Source organism: Mytilus californianus, unplaced genomic scaffold, assembly GCF_021869535.1.
Source record: "Mytilus californianus isolate M0D057914Y unplaced genomic scaffold, xbMytCali1.0.p SCAF_9, whole genome shotgun sequence".
Lineage (NCBI taxonomy): Eukaryota > Metazoa > Mollusca > Bivalvia > Mytilida > Mytilidae > Mytilus > Mytilus californianus.
The window spans coordinates 3,075,036-3,081,839 of NW_026262745.1; positions in this window are offsets into that span (position 1 = coordinate 3,075,036).

The following is a 6,804-nucleotide window of genomic DNA, read 5'->3' on the forward strand; positions in this document are numbered from 1 at the left end:
CAAACAAATCACAAATCTATGACAGTTTTTTGTTTTCTCCAAATCTATGGCAGATTTGGATATTACGTAATTATCCGTCACAATTTTAACGTCATGTCACGTCGAAGCTGTCGCTGACAACGACGGTGTTGTTATACAGAAGGAAAAGAAAAAGATAGAAAAGCAAGTTTGCAAGGATCCTAATCAATAAATAAAGTGTGTTTGTTTCTACCCTTGTTTTCTTATTCTCGTGTTGCTGGTGTTGCCCTCGCCCTTAATTGTACGAGCTTTTACTGTGCATTTTGGTTTGCCTTTTGCTGTTTTGTTATTTTTTGTATCCCTATGGTCTCTGTAATTTTCTGTTAGAAGTAACACAACGGAAAGTATTTTGTCATCTGTATAACAGTGACTACCTGTACTATTGTAGCAAATAATCTTTCTTGAGATTTAGAAATAATGATTATGTCATATATTTCTAATAGATATTAATATTATTTTCCGCTATAAATATGTTGAATAACTGTACTGGTAGAGAAATAAGGATTTCTTTTTAGAAAGTCACGTGTTTGAGGCCAGTCATTGTTCATTACAGGACTTAAATCGTCATCAGTCAAAAAAGATTTACATTATTTAGCGCTCAAATCGACATTAGTTAAAATTCAAACTGCTTTTTGTATTGTTAAGGGACTTGTTTAAATAAAGGGTCAAACAGGTACCATGCACAGAGTAGGAAATACTTATTCTTCCGGGACACATGATTTCAACCCTAAAGTATGTAATCATTTTACAAACAGTTATGGATATGCTTCCTAGTAATAATCCTAATCCGTTTTTCTTATACTGGTTTTTACTTAAAAGCAGCTCTGTCGCTACCTTTGGACATTTCGACATCGAAATCATTGGTCAGAAATGTACTGACTAGTCCGACCTTTGCAGAAAATTTGTCATAGATTTGAAAACTAGAAACCCGCCATAGATTAGGAAACTAAAAAAATTGCCATAGATTAGGAAACCAAAAAGTTGCCATAGATTAGGATTCTAAAAAATCTGATATGGATTGGGGATAGAATGACGTCATATTTACCATAGATTAAGAATCTGCCATAGATCTGGAACCCACCATAGATTTGAGTCCTACATATATTATGAAAATAACGCTTTATAAATTTGGTGTGTCCGAAACACTTTTTTGGATTTACCTTCACCAGGAACTCTTCAAACCCCAAATTTGGAAACCAATGATGTTTAGGTACTTGGATAAACGAGGAGCTATATAACCAAAGGGACTTAATAAAAATAATAGTCAAATGCATCTAAGGTCAACTTTGTCTTAAGGAGTTTGAATCTTTGTTGTTCTTTGTTTCTTTAAAATTATAATTTTTTTCTTTCAGTTTTAGTCCACAATTTTTAGTATATACAAGTATGTAACATTTTCTTTCGAACATTTCTTCACGTATTCTATAAAGATGAAGTAAAAAAAAATACGATTGCAATTTCGAATATCTCTTTTCAGTGGCATACTACATTCAGGCATTTTGAACGGTGGAAATAAAATTTTTATTAGACAATTGCTTAACTAAGTATTGTTCGTGTATTTAAAATGTTAGTGCAAAGATGACGTTAACAAAAAACAAATAACATAATTATCATGAAACATTATGGCTTATGTTTATTTACCCAAAGTCCAACTGCCAAGACAACTCCAAAATACACGGCAATGGTGACATAGTCTTCCATTGCTAACATGTCCACCATATTTGGATCGTTTTAAGTAGGACATTTCTTTGTAAATTGTGATAAGGAATTATAGGTCTAGACACATAATGCCATGTATATCTATCATCTAAGTTCTGTTACAGTTAAGTAAAAGACAATATTCGATGATCAAAATGATTACCTTAAAAACTTAAATGAAATTGTTCTATTAAGGTAGCACAATACAAAAGCAACTAAATTTTATCAAAATTTCATTTTCAGCTGTTTTTGTTACTTCTTATATTCCAAAACCACAGAAGAAAAATTTATTTAAATATCTTGCACTGTTAATGAGATTTGATGATAATTAATTTTATAAACAAATAGACGTGTCTGACTGATACAAGATAAGAACATGTGGGCAGTACTTTGTGGTTAATCAATAGAATCATTTGATAGCTTTATGACCACTGACCAGCAATACAAATTACAGTTATGAAAAAGAGGTGGATTAGGGATTTATGGAAAAATGAAGATAATGAATTCCAAATAAAAATACATTTCTGTATTGGAGCTGTCAGGAGAAAAAAACAAAACAATAATTTGGAGATATAGAGGCAATCAAAATATAAATATACAGATATTAAACAAATGTAATTGTACAACAATTAATGTTTCTGATGTGTATACTAAAATTTCGTAAAGAGAATGTTTAGATATGAATCCTTTTTAAAAGAAAATACAAATTAAATATTTCATTTTAAAACTGTAAAAATGAAAAATATCTACTTTGTGTAAAACACCATTCTGACCATTTTGTCAGTGTATACAATTATAATTCTAGAAATCCCCCATAGCATCCTCTAGACTGACCAACTGACAATTTTGTGTCCACACGCAAAACTTACTTTTTGTAACAATGAAAAAAACTAAATATATTATTTTATGTACTAAATGAATAAAATCCATATTGAAAAAAGTAAATGCAATGCGTAATTAAACTTCTGAGATCATTAATAGTAAAGGTTTATCTTAGTGGGAGGAGTTTTGACCATATCAGTAGCAATTGACTTCCAGCAAGGTCAATAATGATATAACATCTCATGCCAGATCTGATTTCTGATGCATAGGGTGTGCATTTTCTTCATATATTTAGAATTGCTGAAATGGAAAATTATGCTTTCTTACTTGTCAAAACCTAATTGATTTATGATTAAAGGCCAATCCTGAAGTATCCCCATGGTACATGTGTAAATTATATTGAAGTTAATGGGGTACAAGTAGGAACATCCTCATTTATTCAATTGTGACACATTCATTTTTGTAATGAAAATGTAGTTTTAAATGAATTTAGCTCCTAGATGGGTGCCCCTATATGCTTGATTTTCACACATGTTGTTCCTTGACCAGTTATCTTCAAAAGGGTGTCTCAGATTTCCAAAAACATCTATAGAACAAATTTTATACCCAATTAAATTTAGTGATCTCTTATGAATTGAGGTTGCAAACTTCATTGAAGGTTTGTGAGAGAATGAAATACAATAGGAAAAATCTGAGACTTCCTTTTGGAGGTCAAACTGTGTTATACAAGAATCTATAAAATATTTTGGGATGCTATGAATAACAAAGAAGCTAATTTCATTCAAGTGTGGACATCACAATATAGCAACTAATTACATAATAATTAATTATGTAATTATTATGTCATAATGAAATTATCACCATTTGAAAGATTAATCTTTCTTCTTTCTTTTGGTACCTCATTTATAAAATTTAAAGCTGGATGAACGAAATTACATCAGTTTAAAGTTGTCTGATTGGGGGTGAACAAATCTTTGTATTGTGCTACCTTAACTGGTTTAATTCGGAATTAAATATGGGTTTACTGTGCGTATTGCTATGTGTTTCTTTATTCTACATTGGCTAAAGGTTTAGGGGGAGGGTTGAGATCCCACAAAACATGTTTAACCCCGCCGCATTTTTGCGCCTGTCCCAAGCCAGGAGCCTCGTGCCTTTGTTAGTCTAGTATGTTTTTTTAATTTTAGTTCATTTATATGTTTTGGAGTTTAGTGTGACGTCCATTTTCACTGAACTAGCACACGATTTTGTTTTGGGGCCGGCTGGGGACCGCCTCCGGGTGCGGGATTTTCTCGCTGCATTGAAGACCCATTGGTGGCCTTCGGCTGTTTTCTGCCCTTTGGTCGGATTATTGTCTCTTTGACATATTCCCCATTTCCATTCTCAATTTTATTATTATTTCACCCTAAGAATAAAAGGAGATGTAGGATATGAGTCAATCTATTCCTTATGAAGAATATTGAACTGATCATGAACACGTAAGATTATAAAAAATATACTGCTATGACTCAATTGGTTATTCGGATCCAAAGATCGACAAGTCATTTGTCGTAAACAAGAGATTCCTATGGTATTCAACATTAACAAATTATCCATATCCAAATAAAATGGAACTAGTCTCCTTGACTGTTGTGAAATAAGGTCGTAACTTAATACCGATGCGCTGAAAAAATATGATGTCTATAAGAGTAACAGCATTATAATTAAATATTAACATACACATATAAAAGACAAACTTACAATCAGTTGACGTCTAGAGTTTTTGTTTACGGCAAGCTAGATATCGTTTCTTTTTTTTAAAAAATAAACTTTGGTTAAGCCAATGAAAGTATTGTAGTATGACTGGCTATTGTATGAGTATTTGATCCGATGAACACCAAACTATATACCATAAATTACATGGCTAATATTGTGTACTTCATGAAGACGTTTTACTTGATATGAATTTGAGTTTTTGCAGTTGTTCTCTTTACAAACAAAAATATTTATCGGTTTCATCTTGTAGGTATCGAGGCTTAATATTCTCTAATACAGCTTGACACATTGGCAATTTCTATATAATGAAGGTATCTATTTATTGTGCAAACCATACGTTTGACATTCTGATATACTGTAGATTTTATTTGAAAGTTTTTAGTGAGGTAAAAAGTAAAATAACAAAAATACCAAACTCAAAGGAAAATTAAAAACGGAAAGTCCCTTATCAAATTGCAAAATAAAAAGCGCAAACACATCAAACGAATAGAAAACAACTGTAATATTCCTGTCTTGGTACAGGCATTTCCTTATGTACACAATGTTGGATTAAACCTTGTTTTATAGCTAGATAAACCTCTCACTTATATGATATTATTCTGTTTATTTTGATAATCATGACAAATCTTTATAAACCTATAACTAAAATAATAACATTAACTTTGATTTCATGTTAAATAAACTCATCATAGATACCAGGATTGAAATTTTATATTTACGCCAGACGCGCGTTTCGTCTACAAAAGACTCATCAGTGACGTTCGAATCAAAAAATATTAAAAAGGCCAAATAATGTACAAAGTTGAAGAGCATTGAGGACCAAAAATTCCTAAAAGTTTTGCCAAATACAGCTTAGGTAATCTATTCCTGAGGTAGAAAAGCCTTAGTATTTCAAAAATTCAAAGTTTTGTTAACAGTAAAATTATTAATTATGAACATATCAATGATAACTCAAGTCAACACAGAAGTGCTGACTACTGGGCTGGTGATACCCTCGGGGAAATAAATCTCCACCAGCAGTGGCATCGACCCAGTGGTTGTAAATAAACTCATCATAGATACCAGGATTGATATTTTTTTTTTACGCCAGACGCGCGTTTCGTCTACAAAAGACTCATCAGTGACGCTCGAATCAAAAAATATTTAAAAGGCCAAATAAAGTACAAAGTTGAAGAGCATTGAGGACCAAAAATTCCTAAAAGTTTTGCCAAATACAGCTAAGGTAATCTATTCCTGAGGTAGAAAAGCCTTAGTATTTCAAAAATTCTAAGTTTTGTTAACAGTTAATTTATAATTATGAACATATCAATGATAACTCAAGTCAACACAGAAGTGCTGACTACTGGGCTGGTGATACCCTCGGGGAAATAAATCTTCACCAGCAGTGGCATCGACCCAGTGGTTGTAAATAAACTCATCATAGATACCAGGATTGAAATTTTATATTTACGCCAGACGCGCGTTTCGTCTACAAAAGACTCATCAGTGACGCTCGAATCAAAAAATATTAAAACGGCCAAATAAAGTACAAAGTTGAAGAGCATTGAAGACCACAAATTCCTAAAAGTTTTGCCAAATACAGCTAAGGTAATCTATTCCTGAGGTAGAAAAGCCTTAGTTTTTCAAAAATTCAAAGTTTTGTTAACAGTTAACTTATAATTATGAACATATCAATGATAACTCAAGTCAACACAGAAGTGCTGACTACTGGGCTGGTGATACTCTCGGGGAAATAAATCTCCACCAGCAGTGGCATCGACCCAGTGGTTGCAAATAAACTCATCATAGATACCAGGATTGAAATTTTATATTTACTCCAGACGCGCGTTTCGTCTACAAAAGACTCATCAGTGACGCTCGAATCAAAAAATATTAAAAAGGCCAAATAAAGTACAAAGTTGAAGAGCATTGAGGACCAAAAATTCCTAAAAGTTTTGCCAAATACAGCTTAGGTAATCTATTCCTGAGGTAGAAAAGCCTTAGTATTTCAAAAATTCAAAGTTTTGTTAACAGTTAATTTATAATTATGAACATATCAATGATAACTCAAGTCAACACAGAAGTGCTGACTACTGGGCTGGTGATACTCTCGGGGAAATAAATCTCCACCAGCAGTGGCATCGACCCAGTGGTTGTAAATAAACTCATCATAGATACCAGGATTGAAATTTATATTTACTCCAGACGCGCGTTTCGTCTACAAAAGACTCATCAGTGACGCTCGAATCAAAAAATATTAAAACGGCCAAATAAAGTACAAAGTTGAAGAGCATTGAGGACCAAAAATTCCTAAAAGTTTTGCCAAATACAGCTAAGGTAATCTATTCCTGAGGTAGAAAAGCCTTAGTATTTCAAAAAATCAAAGTTTTGTTAACAGTTAATTTATAATTATGAACATATCAATGATATCTCAAGTCAACACAGAAGTGCTGACTACTGGGCTGGTGATACCCTCGGGGAAATAAATCTCCACCAGCAGTGGCATCGACCCAGTGGTTGTAAATAAACTCATCATAG